This window comes from Gavialis gangeticus, unplaced genomic scaffold (assembly GCF_001723915.1).
Source record: "Gavialis gangeticus isolate Ggan-Ray unplaced genomic scaffold, GavGan_comp1, whole genome shotgun sequence".
NCBI lineage: Eukaryota > Metazoa > Chordata > Crocodylia > Gavialidae > Gavialis > Gavialis gangeticus.
This window is the reverse complement of record NW_017729024.1, coordinates 129,021,011-129,035,936: the sequence shown is the minus strand read 5'-3', so window position 1 is coordinate 129,035,936 and position 14,926 is coordinate 129,021,011. Positions and strand designations below refer to the sequence as shown.

The following is a 14,926-nucleotide window of genomic DNA, read 5'->3' as shown; positions in this document are numbered from 1 at the left end:
AAGATAAATAATAGTTATTTTGATGTAAGATTCCAAAGTCAGGTGAATGAAAAGGCCTATAACTGTACTAATGCTAAAGATGATATATTTTTTCTATAAAGTGAAGATATTAATGTTGCTAATCTCAGCATGTGTACCCAAATGGAATGCATTACAATATAATGTATGATGCATAAAGGTTTTATAGTGCATAATTCTCTTCGCATCTAATTGCAAAGCACCTTATAAATGACTATCCAAAACACCAGAAATATCAAATAAACACCTTTAGTTGAATGCACTGAGGATCATAGTGTTTAAAGTAATCCAGAATCAGAATCTTTAATACTGAATAAAGATGAGGAGGAACAGGAAGAATAAGAAGTGGGGGGGGATACAGAAACAATTTTCCTTTCACCTAAGAATCAATCTTGTAAATTAATCCTAAAAGAAATACTTAAGTGCTATGTAGTATAATAAGATAAAGCAGAAATAATCAGAAAATACAGCAGAACGATTTGCTGAAATACTTTAAGGAGAAGACAAAAGGAAATTCTGAAAAACGGCATATGAAATTGCAGGTCAAGGTCAGTGTTTAATAAATCAGGCAAAGATGACACTGTTTGACTGGAGAGGAGCAATGACAATTCTATGCTTAAGAAAAAGAAACAATGCAATCTAAGCAACTATGAGCCCAATAATCTGACCTGTATATATACACAGATTTAGAACACATTTTAAAGAAAAAGAAAATTAAAAGACACAAATGAGTAGAGAGAGTTACTTGGCCACATCAGGCTGAAGATATGGAGAAGGCAAGGAAGGGTGGCACCTTACAGACTAACTCATTCAGAAAGGCATGAGCTTTCATAGACTACAGTTTACTTGAAGGCTGTCCAGCTTCTAGGTAGGCAAGGGCCTCACACAGTGTGGGCCTTGCCAACAGGGGCCACACCAATGCTGACCATGGTTGGCCATGGCATTGCTCTGTGGCTTGGGGCAGGAGCAGGAAATTAAATTTGAGGGAAGAAGAGGGAGCCAAGAGACCCTGGCTGCAGCAGCAGCTGAAGCAATAGGGGGAGTGATGGCCACGGGCAGATCCAGAGTGGGTATAGTGGCACAACTACACCCCCTCTTTATGACCACACATCAGGAGTAACAGCCTGGGACTTTTTTAAGTCCTGGAGAAGGAAAGCATTCCTCACACCTTTCCCCTCCATGCTCAGAAGCATGTCCCCTCTTCTCCCCTTCACTTCCATCCTGCTTCTCTTGCCTTTCACTGCTGGTGTCTGGGCTGTCCTGGGGATGAGGAAAGGTCCTGCCCCACTCCAGATAGGCTGCCTGGGGGCTGGGCTCAGCACCGGACACTGGAGGAGGCAGTGGGTGAGCAGATATCCCATCCCTGCTTGTTTTCCCTGGATGTTCCTTGCCAGCCCTGGAACAGGCATGGGGAAAAGAAACCCACTTGCTGCCACCATCCTGGACTGAGCCCAGCCCCCACACAGCCTAGCTGGAGTGTGAAAGGAGCTCCCCATACCACTGGAACAAGATGGACAGCAGGAATGCCAGCAGTGGCAGGCAGGGGAGAGGGCACTGGGAGGAGAGGGGACAGGGAGGGGGAGAAAGGGACATGCATCTGAGTATGGAGAAGGGATGGGGGAATACCTATCTTTTTTGGCTTAAAGCTCCCAGCTGCTGCTCTTGGGGCATGATCTACCTGCCCCAATGGGGAGGAGGCTTGAGGTGGCACGGTGCAGCTACTTCTGCAGTGCTGGTTGCTACTTCCTCACCCCCTTTTATAAAATCCTGGATCCGCTTCTGGTGGTGGCTAGGTAGGAGCCCAGAGGCTCCTGAGAGCTGCATGTGGCCCCCAGGCCCCCAAGTGGACAGTCCTGGCTTACTTCATGAGATTCATCTGACAAAGTAGAGTGTAGCCTATGAAAGCTCTGAACAAATATGTCTACAAGGTGCCACGCGCCCTGACTTTAGCCTAAAGGCACAAAGTAAAAGGGAAATGGGGAAGAAATGCAACATGGATTTACCAAATATGAACTGTTCTAAGCTCCCTTGGCATCTTTACTTGATAACTGATATTCTAGACTGGGGTGGGCAAAATCTGGCCCATGGGCCAGATCCGGCCAGCGGGGCCATTGAATCTCCTGCGGGACCCCTAAAATTTTTTTGAAAATTAAAAAGTAACAGGATGTCAAAGATCACAGGAACCAGGGGCAGTAGGACCCAGAGGAAGCCCGGTGGGCTCTCGCAACAGCAGGGCCCACTCGCCCCCACCCTCCCAGCCAGAAGCCCCAGCAGGGTCTTCTGGCCTGGGACCATGTGGCTGCATTGGCATGGGGAAACTCAGGTAAGGAGGGGATAGGGCAGGGGATGAGCTGGTGTGGAGAAGCTTGAGAGAGTGCAGAGGAGAGCCATGCGTAGGATCAAAGGTCAGGAAAACAGATCTTATGATGAGAGGCTGAGAGCCATGGGACTCTTCAGCCTGGAAAAGCGCAGGCTCAGGGGTGATCTGGTGGCCACCTATAAGTTTATCATGGGTGCTCACCAGGATCTGGGGGAACGTCTGTTCACCAGAGCACCCCAAGGGATGAAAAGGACAAATGGTCACAAACCCTTCCATGACCGTTTAAGGCTGGACGTAAGGAAAAACTTCTTTACTGTACGAGTCCCCAAGGTTTGAAATAGACTTCCATTGGAGGTGGTTCAAGCACCTACTTTGAATGCCTTGAAGGGATATTTGGATGCTTATCTTGTTGGGATCCTATGATCGCTGCTGACTTCCTGCCCCTGGGGCAGGGGGCTGGACTCAGTGATCTTCCGGGGTCCTTTCCAGCCTCTGTGTCAATGAATCTATGAATATATAAGTCTATAAACTGATCTGAACCTTTTAATTGGTCCCCTGATTTGATTTGGGTTGGGATATTTGGCCGCTGAATGGGGCCGAATCTCCCTCAAATTGAATCTGCATCCGCAGTTTCACACAGCCCAAGTAATCAGGTCTGTTCTTTCTCATCTCCATATACTACTGTTAACAAGGATGTTATCTCTGGAGACAACAAACTCCCCCTATGCCTGAAGAAGGGTGTTTGTGCCCAAAAGCTTGCAAAGAACAATTTTTCCAACTATCTAGCTGGTCTAATAAAAGATATCACATCTATTCAAAGACCCTTGTCTGCCTATGATCTCTGGATATACAAATCCAGAGTTTGAGAACTGATCTAAGCATCACAAAGATGCTTAATGGGATCTTCTAGACTGGGCACTGAGTCCCATTGGGTAGGGTGGTTTTCTTTAATCTTTACTAATCCACAGAGGAGCCTTTGGGGACCCCATACTGGGGTCGTTTGACCCCAATAATCTTTCCTGCCATGGCAGGGGGTCAGACTAGATGATCTACTCAGGTCCCTGCTGACCCTAGAAACTGTGAAACTAACTATAAGATTGGGTCCCCCAATATAGTCCATGGCCTGTTGTGTCCTATTTATAAAACTTTTCTCAAAAGGTTACATGAATATATCATCTCAAATAGTATATACTTAGAAATTATAATCCCCATTTCGTGATATCTTTGAGCTGTAACATATCTTAAATTAAAGCTATCTTTATATGTTTATTTTTTTTAAAACCCATCTTAACAAAAAATACAATTAAATAAAAAAAAAACCCCAATTTCTAATTTTTTTTTTTTTAATCATTGATTTTTATCTACCCTGCCGTGTGTTTCTTGTAAATTTCAAGTTTGGGACCTTAGATTGTAAACTCTTCAAAGATGGTACCCATGTGTTAAACATATAGGGAAGTTTGGAATGTAAATAAGTAAATTTAATAAGAAATGAATTCCTTTCCTATTATTTCCTACATTCATTTCCTATTATAACCATTTGGATATTATATAGTTTATGTTACCAGCAGAAATGACTAGCTGGGTGTGGGGCCCGGGATAAATCAGCCTGCGCGGGGCCCATAGCTGGGGGGGGGAAGGTGAGGGAGGGGTTTTTGAGCGGCTGGACGAAAAGCCAGGCTGGCTCCACAAGGCCCCCAAAGCGCAGGGCCTGGGGCAGTCGCCCTGATTTGCACCCCCCTAGGGATGGCCCTGGTTATCAGCATAAAAAAGTAACCAGGTTCTTTTCTGTTCCAACTTATCAACAGTTCTATGAATGACCTCCATCTGCAGGCTGGTGAACGTGATTTTCTGGCCTCTTGGACACTGTTTGTAATTCACAGACTGTGTCAACTTGTTTTACCGGTCATTTAGTTCTGCTGCCTCTTTCTCAGGAAGAAACAAAATGATGGATAACTTTCAAGGGTCATTTACTGCATTCAGCATATGAGAGAAAGAGAAAGGGAGATGAGAATCTTGGCATGAAAAGTTTCTTAAGTCCCTGCTAACTTTGGAAAAGCTGAATTGCTTTAAAAAGCAGATTGAACACAAAGATTTTTATTAAAAAAGAATCCAGAAAAAAATGTTTTTGTATTTCATTCTTGGTGACTAATCAGGCAGCATGTGGCAATGAAGGTTAATCCACTTTTTATTGTCCTGGCAAATATGCAATTTGATGTGGCACAACAATTTTTCATTTAACTTTTACAAACCAGACTGTTGTTTACTTTCCCAACAAAATAAATGTTTCCTTTTGTATGAATAATCAGACAGAGCTACAAATAACATTAGTGTCTTCTGCTATCTTGGAATCCCACATTACGCTGCAAAGTGTAAACTAATGAAGGTTCCATCATAGTTAAGGTTGAAGCCAGCTCTAGTTTACAAACCTAATTTCTAATTATCCCCTTCCAAGTTCCCCCAAAAGAAACCAAATGTCTGAAATTTCATATACCTCTTTCAATCCAAGGCAGACTTTATTCTTGAAAGCTTGGGGGGCAAACCAAAAATAATATTAACATCAATTTTCATTCAAAATTAATTTTCATTGACTTTTAAAAAATAATTTTTTGTTTGGCATATAGTAATTAAAAATTGCTTCATCTACAAAATTCAAATTCATTAAATTTTATTGGTCTCTCTCCTGAGAGGTGGAAAAAGTGAAGAAGGAGAGAGGTATAAAAAAAGGCAATTACAAATGTCTAAAGAAAATAATATTTTGGGATAGCTTCTTTGTGCCCCCTATGTTGATAAGTAAAATGAAAGAACTTGTCTATAGACTTCTTAGAAGAAATATGAAGTAGAAGCAGTGGAAAATCATGCTGTATGTCACCTGTGGATCAAAATCCATTCCAAATTGAGATCAATATATTTCTTGATATATATTTTATGTAGAGAGATTACACAAGTTTTTATTTTGTTGTGTTACGAAAAAAGCCCTTTTGGTGTCTTCTACTTTTAATAAGATAAGGCACCCCTAGTCTACTGTACTCTCAATATTCATTTTTTAACTCAACAGTAATGCTTTAAAACATTTTTGGTGTCAGGGTAGAAATGATCTCTGAGAATATAACGCCACTGATTTGGCCATTTTCTATGTTCACTATTTTAATAATACACAGTATAATCCACATGTTCAGCCACTCTCTTCTCTGTGTGTACTAATGTTAACTGTACTTTAAAGATCTACTTCTAAAGGCATTCTTACTTCCTTATCTCAAATAACACTAGCTGCTTCATGTGAAATGCTCTTGTGATGGCAAGTCTCCTGGCATATAATTTATTTAAATGGTTTCTCCCTCTTAATTTAAGCTTGTTCTTTTTTTGCTTTCAATTTGTCATTACATAACTGAAACACATCACATCCCTTATTGCACAGGATACGCTCCTGTGCAAATGATCTCCAGACTGATTTTCAGTCAGTTCAACAATCTCTTACACATTAAGCTCTAGACTGGGCTAAGTAACTTTTTGTGTTCTCTCTCTCTCCTCTTTTTAATGTGGTATTTGTTTAAAGGCATATACCATAAAACCAAAATTGTTGTATATCTGCCCCTTCTTATTTTTTGAAATGAGAATCATTTAATGTATACTTTTATTCCACATACATACTTCAGTTTAGAGACTCTGAATCAATACAGTTCTCTTCCGTTCTAGCACTGACTATTATAACAACTCCCTACCACATTTCAGGTAGCACAAAGCAGATTATAAAGTTCTATCCCTAATGCCAATGAAGCGTAAGATTAGTAGGGATGACATCAACATAGATATTATACAACAGCTGAGCTACAAATAAATCCAGTGTCCTGCATGCAATATACACCAAGTCTCAACAAAAGACAGTTACAATATAAACAAAATCAGCTCAAATCTATGAAATCTGTCTCTTGCATAGTTCCTTTTTACCTTTCAATTTATTTAACAGAGGACCAGATCCAAAACCAAAAGGTTTAATTTTCAATAAATAAGCTGTTACTTGTATTTCTATCAGCCATCCAATATGCTGCCCTTCATAACTAGGAATATTTATTCTCAGATATATAATCAATATTCACAGAATCATAGAAAATTAGGGTTTGAAAGGACCTCAGGAGGTCATTTAGTCCCTGCTCAAAGTAGGACCATCTTCAACTAGATCATTCCAGCCAGGGCTTTGTCAAACCGGGCCTTAAGAACCTCCAAGGATGGCGATTCCACCACTTCTCTAGGTAACCCATTCCAATGCTTCACCACTCTCCTAGTGAGAAAGTTTTTCTTAATATCCAATTTCAACTTCCCTTGCTGCAGCTTGAGACCATTACCCCTTGTTCTGACATATGCCACTGCTGAGAAGAGCCCAACTCCATCCTCTTTTGAACCCCCCTTTCAGGTAGCTGAAGGCTGCTATTAAATCCTCTCTCAGTTTTTCTTCTTTTCTGCAGACTAAATACTCCCAGTTCCCTCAGCCTCTTCTCAGAAGTCATGTGCCCCAGCCCGCAAACCATTTTTGTTGCCCTCTGCTGGACTCTTTCCAACTGGGGGGCCTAAAACTTGACACAGAACTCCACATGTGGCCTCACCAGTGCTGAACAGAGGGGAAGAATTACTTCCCTCAATCTGCTGGCAACGCTCCTACGAATGCAGCCTAGTATGCCGTTAGCCTTCTTGGTAATAAAGGCTCACTGTTGCCCCATAGCCAGCTTATTTTTCATTGTAACCCCCAGGTCCTTGGTCCTTTTCTGCAGAGCTGCTGCTTAATCAGTTGGTCCCAAGTCTGTAGTGGTGCATGGGATTGTTTCATCCTAAGTGCGGGACTTTGCATTTGTCCTTGTTGAACCTCATGAGATTCATTTTGGCCCAATCCTCCAATTTGTCTAGGTCACTCTGAATCCTAGCTACTACTCCCCTCAGCTTGGTGTCACCCATGAATTTGTTGAGGGTGTAATCCATCCAATCTTCCAGATTAATAAAGATATTGAACAAAACCAACCCCAGGACCTACCCGTGGGGCACTCTACTTTATACCAGCTGCCAACTAGACCTCGAGCCATTGATCAGTACCCGTTGATTCTGACAATTCAGCTAACTTTCTATCCACCTTGCAGTCCATTCATCTAACCCATACTTCCTTAGCTTGCTTACAGGAATGCTGTAAAAGACAGTATCAACAGCTCTGCTAAAGTCAAAGTATATCATATTCACTGCTTTCCCCACATCCACAAAGTCAGTTATTTCGTCATAGAGGACAATCAGGTTACAGATTGGTTAGGTGTGACTTGCCTTTGGTGAATCCATACTGACTGTTCCTGATGACTTTCTTCTCCTCCAAGTGCTTAGAAATGGATTCCTTGAGGACCTGTTCCATGATTTTTCTGGGGACTGAGGTGAGGCTGGTTGGTCTACAGTTCCCTGGATCCTCCTTCTTCCCTTTCTTAAAAGACGGGCCTATTTTTGCCCTTTTCCAATCATCTGGGACCTCCCCTGATTGCCACAAGTTTTCATAGATAATGGCCAGCGGCACTGCCATCACATCAGCCAATTACCTCAGCACCCTTGGATGCCATGCATCCAGTCCCATGGACTTGTATATGTCTAGCTTTTCTAAATAGTCCCTAACCTGTTCTTTCACCAGTGAGGGCTGCTCACTTTCTCTCCAAACTGGGCTACCCGCTGCAGTATTCTGGGAGCTGACCTTGCCTGTGATGACAGGTAAAAAAGGAATTGAGTACTTCAGCCTTTTCCTGATTATCTGTCACTGGAGAGTCAGGTGGCGCCACCCCCTCACTGCCAACAGCAGCCCTGAGGGCTGAGAGACAGATGACTCCCTCTATCAAGCTCAGTCACCTGCTGGCTCCCTGGGTCAGCTCACTCCCAGTTAGCCCTGGCCTGAACCTGCCAGCAGCTTCATAAGCTGCCTTACCTCTTAAAGCGGCAGGCACCTCAAATACCCTGCCACAACAAGCTCTACACCTTGCTGTCATCATAACATCAAACAGCTTTTGTCTTGGATGATTTCTCAAAATTCCTAAGGCTTGTCACATGATAGCCTCATTAAACACTGTATTTTCCTAATCCAGTTTTTCCTTCTTCTCATTGTCTTGTGTGGCAATTTATTTTGATTTAATCACACATTTCCACATTTTATAAGGGAATAATAATTCTGTATTGCAAAAGAGAAAAAAAAGAGTGACAACGTATTTTCCTTAGCCTAGTGCTACTTGCTCTAGTATCCATTCAAATACTCCTTCACAGGGCTGCAAAACAAAATACTTCTCAAAAACATATAAGCATCTTTGCTTATATTTAACACATCTAAGAACTTCATTAAATTGCATTAGCTAAACTGCAAAACTGAGCCATTGCAATAATCTAGGAGTTTGGCCTTACAACGTCATTCATCTGATTGGCTGCAGGTAAGCTTAGGAACCAAATATAGGCATGTTCTAGTTCTCATTCAATTTACTTCTCCCCTCCCTGATTTATAATGCAATAGGGAAGGCATAAATGTTCTATGTCTGTTGTGTTTAGAGTACTGTGCAGCAACCCAGAGTTAAACTTTACCCTTGCTCCCTGCAAATGCAGTATCCAAAAGCCATTAATCTTGAAACCAGTGGCAAGTTCCAAAGTGCTATGGATCGTTAAAACAATTGGCCCTGATTCATCCTGGGAATAGTTTTCCTGGGCAGTAGTGCAAAATAAAACCTATAGTAAGTGAGTCTGAAGTCTCTGCAGAAGCTTCTCATTGAATATCACCTTCTCACTCTACTGATTACCAGAAATGACCAAATGAATCACTGTGACAGATTACGGAACTGTAGTGCAAGGCAAACCAATAAGAAAATGTAAAAAGAAGCTAATTTTCATATTATCACTTACTTAAATGTCGACTTGCAGGCTTTGTAAGATGATTTTTTTCCCCTCTAACGTAAGTACACCTATTGGACATAGCCCATGGAACTGTTAAACTAAAAGAGTATTTTTAAGCAATAGTTATGATGCAAGTAAGGAAGAAAGGTCATTTCTTTTGTGCCTACACTAAAAGAAAGTGATTTGCAGCATACCTGGCAATTTGTTTCTAGGAGAAATTGTATAAAGCTACCTTCCTTTGTGGTGTTTTATGGGTACAAGAGTCCTGTAAAAATGCCCTCTGGTAACTTCAGTTCAAAATAAATAGCAGTCACTGCAGAAACACAGAATATATATATATGAATCAAATATATGTATTTATGGGGTAACCCCGGGTCCCACATTTCCAACTGAAAATATTACAGCTAGAAATGACACCCTGCTTCTAACCAAGCATAGGTTTTTTAAGGTGTCATGAATAAGGAATTTTTCCAAACCTGGGTAAAGTAGATACCTTCAAGGAGGAATACAACCCATCATGTTTATTCACATATCATATGCCTGAGGATAAGATGAGCACCCTGTTTTCAGAGTGTAGTAGTAATTTACTTGCACTAAAATGACACAGTAAAATGAAAAATAAAAATTATATATTCAAGAACATTTATATAATTTATAGTTTTTGCTAAAAGTAAACAAGCAGATTGCACATGCTACCAGTTTAAACAAAATGCAATGGTACAAAAAACACAAAACAACTGCAGATCCCATTAGTGCGGATCACAATCTAGTAGTGGTCTCCTGTTGTTATTTGTAGTTTTGTACCACAGCTGTATAGGTTTCTAGGCCAAAAGGGTGCTTTATTAATCTCAAAAGGGAAAATTTGAGAAAAATCTCACTGCCTGTATGCTAGCATCTTTAATTCTTATATTTATGTCTTATTTTAAATATGGGGGAAATACTGGATCAGTAACTCTCAGTACATTTCTCAGATCATTTGTCTGGATGTTGTTTAAATACCCAGACAAGGGTTTACATGGAAAAGGAGTGGTGTCTAAAATGCTCTCCTTACCAATAGGTGTAAAAGATCTAATTTTCAACCAATAATTTAGAATTCTTAATTGAGCTAAGGTGTACCATGCCGTAGCAGGGCACTGAGGTGCCTGCTACTTGTGGAGTGATCAGTAAGGAATCCAGCTGTGGGTTGCCAGGGTAACCAGTGGGAGTCAGCTGACTGGAAGGAGCAGGGCCTGGATCCCATATAACCCCAGGCCGAGGCCAGGCAGGGGGTTCCCTGCCAGCAGTCAAGGGAGAAGGAGCTCTGTCAGAGCAAACAGCGAGGAGAAGCCCGACTGCATGAGCAGCTCCTGATTGCTGTTATGGGGTGGAGAATTCCCTGGTAGGGACTGAATGTTGTTTAGCTGGACAGCATAGATTTTATGTTATAGCCCAGGGGCTTGTGTTTTTGTGTTCACTGTTTAGACTGGAGGACCGGGTGAAATTATTAGGGGTTGGAGGAGGCCTCATAAGGGCTCCACAGTAGCGTGGGGATCCCAGCACCAGAGAGGGCACAGCATTTGGGGTGCGCTGATCCCAACGCCAGAGAAGGCGCAGCATTTGGGTACACTGACCCTGGCACCAGAGAAGGCGCAGCATTTGGGTACACTGACCCCGGCGCCAGAGAGGGCACAGCATTTTGGTGTACACTGACCCTGGCACCAAAGAAGGCCAGGGACAGCTACAGCCACCTGAGCCCCAGGCTGAGAGAAGCTCCAGAGCAGAGGGGGTGATGACTGACAAGACCCAGAGGGGACACAGTGGTGAGACAAGGCTACAGAAAGCCCGAGCACCAGAGGGCGCAGAGAGAGCAAGACTGACCGAACAACGTCCGGTACATCAGCGAGGCTTAGGCTGCGGTGTAAGGGGAGGAAAGGAGCCACAGATAGCGCCCCCTGGCATCCGGGCAGAATATGGGCAGCCTCCTGCTTAATTAACATCCTCTAATTAAGTAAGCAACAACAAGCATGGCAGACAGGAAGGTGGGCGGTTGGCCCATAACAGGTGGGCAGGGCCACTGGTGGACAGACCCCGAAGAGACATACCTGTCACACATGCTCATGCCTTACAGATGAAACACTTTCCAGTTGATACATGCCCCTCCTAGGCCACAGGCTCCCAGACCCAGTCCTTATCCCTCTAGGCTATAGGCTCCTTGGCTCCCTCACCTCGGTCTCCAGATGTGACTCCCAATCTTTGGTCCCTCTCTCTGGGCCCTGACCCCACTCCTAGGCCAGTCGAAACTCCTGCCCTTCCCTGGCCCTGTCCGTATCCAGCTGTGGCGCTCCTTCACTTTCAGCTCATCTCTGTGCCCTGGCCCTGAGCCAGTGAGACCTTCAGGCTCCCTGGCCCTGCTCATAATCGCCCCTTCCTGGGCTGTAAAACTCTGGGCTCTCTGAACCTTTGGCTCCCCTTTTCTTTCTAAGCCAGCTGGGACCTCCTTATGTCCCCTTACTCCCTTCCACAAACCACCAGATTTTGCTTAGTCCCAGCTCAGATATACCCAGGAGCCCTGCTGCCCAGAAGCTACTCTCCCTGTGGCTCTCAAGGCTAGACTGCCTGACCAGCTCAGGCCCTGGGCTTATATGCTTCAAGCTTGGCCCCCTTCTGATCAGGTGACTCTCCAATTGGTCCCTGCCATACCTACAGGCTGCTTCTCATGCAGCATGTTCCCCTCTTAAAGTGACAGATGTGCTGGCCCGCGCCCTATCATACAAGGGATTTAAATGAATCACTTTTCCTGTAAAAACCAAACTTGTTTCCTCCTTTCATTCCCAAAACCAATAACTTGCATTTAGCAGTGTTTAATTTCCAAGCTATTTAAGACTGAAAAGCCTTATTGCTGAAAAACATCTAATAACCTTTGGAGACTTATTTGGGATTGGGCCATTAATAATGTGTCAACTGCATAAAGCAAGACAGGGATAGAACTGTTCAATATTATAGATGTGTAGAATTGATTCCCTGTTAGCACAGGTTTTCAATCATGCAAGAATAAATTTAGAAGGAGTGGAGACAGCAAGCATCCTTGTCATAGCCCTGTTTCAATTGAAAAAATATTGGAACGGCACCACCAATCCCACAATGCACTTTAGATGCTACATTTGAAAAGTAACTAGCAATAACATGTAAGAGAACGTTATCCATTGCTGTTGTTGCCATGTTTTTCCATAATTTTAATCAGTTTATGATGTCAAAAGTTCTCTTTAGATCTACAGAAACTGCATATAAATTATTTGCCCCTCATTGAACCATGGTTTATGTCATTGACACTACCTACTCCCAACAAAAGAGACTATTCTGTGAAAGAATTTTCCACCTATTCAACAATGGTTTCATACTGAGTAATTGCTTCTTTGGGTTCTTGTACTTTGAGACTATGAGATAAGTGGCCTGATAAAGCATCTTTGAATGGAACAGCAAATTTGTCTCATAACTTACTATGCCATTTAATTCTCTTATTAACTATTTCTAATTTGGGGGTTCGTTATATAGTTTGTGGGGAGGACTCCCTCTAAAATTCTAATGGAAATTTTAAAGAGAGGGAAGTGATTGCTCTCTACATGTGATAAAATTTCAGTTGATTTACATTGTAATAGGGCCCCCACCCCATGACTAAGGATGGGGGAAGGAAAAAAGCAGCATGATGCACAAGGTCCTAGATCTGTACAGTCTGTGTCCTGAGTATCAGTTAGGCCCCTTCTACATATTACAAATACTGTGCAAGTAACTGGTTAGTTGCACAGTTACCTTAAGACCAGCTACACGTACAAAGTACACAATAAAAAGCTCCAACCAGCTATAAAGTTAGACCTAAAAATGTGTACCAACTTTATAGCTGGTTGCTACTGAGCTTTAATTAGCACGTGTAGCAGGTACTTCCCTGTGGCTGGGAGCCCTGTCAGCTGTTGCAGACTCTGGGTCCTGGCAGCACTCTGCAGCTGCTGGGACCCAAAGTCCTGGTTTTATAAAACCACAGTTGGGTCCCTGCAGCATGCCTCCCAATGATCTCCTGCCCTGGGGGTGCGTTAAACCCTCGGGATGGGAGGCTCCCTACAGCAATGATCTCCCAGTTGTGGGGGGTGCATGGGTTGCCCCCACAGCTGGGAGCCCTGCAGCTGAGGGGGCTCCCAGCCATGAGAACCTGCTTCTTGCCAGTGCAGGGAGAACCTGGGATTGAGCTCCTATGCACCAGCAATAAGATGCAATGGGATCTAATGCACAATCCCACAATTGTACGTCCTCCAACGCACCTTTTACCTGCACATGTAGAAGGGGCCTTAGTCACACCAGAAACGCCCCCTAGAAATCTCCCTGGGTACCTATGTCCATTCTGGAGATGCTCTTCAAAAGGGCAGCCATGGATACCATAGAGCCACTCAAGAAGTGCTGCCAGATACTAGTATGTGCTAGAACTGGTGGATTATGCAGTGCAAAATCAAGAAGCAATACCTCTGAGATTGGTCACACCACCAGAAATAACAGATAAAATAGCTCATAAAAGTTATTTTTTTCCTGGGTGTCGCAGTACACTGAAGTGCCTGCTCCTAGAGAGGAACATGTGTGGGTTGCTGGGGCAACCACAAGGGTCAGATGACCGGAAGGGGCAGGGCCTGGCCTAGATAAACAGCCTAGGCTGAGGCCAAGCAGGCAGTTCTCTTCTGGCAGCTGAGAGAGTAGGAGCTCTGTGGAAGCAGGTAGTTTCCCCGGGTTAACATCAAAGGGTGAAGGAGCACTGTTGCAGCCTATACAATCCGAGGGCCTGACTTAGCTCCTGGGTGAAGAAACCAGGTAGAGGAATCCCTGGCAGAGATAGAAAATGATGACTAGCCAGAGGCCTTAGAGTTTGAGTTTTAGCCAGGAGGCTTGGGTTTTGTGTTACAGCTGCTTGGCTTGTGGTTTTGCTTTGTGGTTACACCGGAGGACCGGGTGAGCCTGTAAGAGGTTGGAGGAGGCCTCATTGGAGCTCCCCAGTTGCGTGGGGGTTCCTGGTGCCAGAGAGGGCACAATAGTTAGGAGGTGCACTGACCCCAACCCTGATAAGGGGATTCAGTGCAGTGAGGGCCAGGTAAGGCTGAGGCTGCCTGAGCCCCAATTGTGGGAAGCCCAGTGTGGGTGCATGCAAGAAGACCCAGTGGGGCATAAGACCTGGGAAGACGGGTCTGGGGGCCAGGCATGGCTATGGCCACCTGAGCCCCGATTGCGTGAGCGCGAGCAAAGCCCCAGAGAGGGTGAGCACATTGGGAGAAGCCCTGGATAGGGCGAGCACATTGGGAGAAGCCCCGGAGAGGGTGAGTGGATAAGAGAAGAGGGAGATAAGCCTGGAGGGCGTCCGCGAGGACGCGGGTAATAGCAAGCGACTCAACAACGTCCGGTACATCAGAGAGGCTTGGGGCATGGTATAAGGGGAGGTAGGAGCCACGCATAGCCCATAGGGCTGGGTGCACCGAAATCTATCCGCATAGAACACGGTCCAGGAAAAGTAAGAGCACCGTGTCCAAGGGGACAGATAAAGGCAGCCTCCCTTAGAAGACTTGAACCATCAAAGACATGGCGGGTGAGAACGAGGGTGCTTGATTGCCAACTTGGCACGGTAGGGGGCGCCAGGAGAGATCACGGCCACTCCTGGGTCCCTGCCCTGTGACACTGGGCTAAATTGCTCCAAAA

The 14,926-nt window shown here is 44.1% G+C and overlaps 1 protein-coding gene across 1 annotated transcript in view; it reads right to left on the bottom strand.

Moving 5' to 3' along the window:
• SV2C (synaptic vesicle glycoprotein 2C) overlaps positions 1-14,926 on the bottom strand; it is a 201,973-nt gene that overhangs the window by 63,287 nt on the left and 123,760 nt on the right. The gene's annotated exons all lie outside the window — the stretch shown is intronic.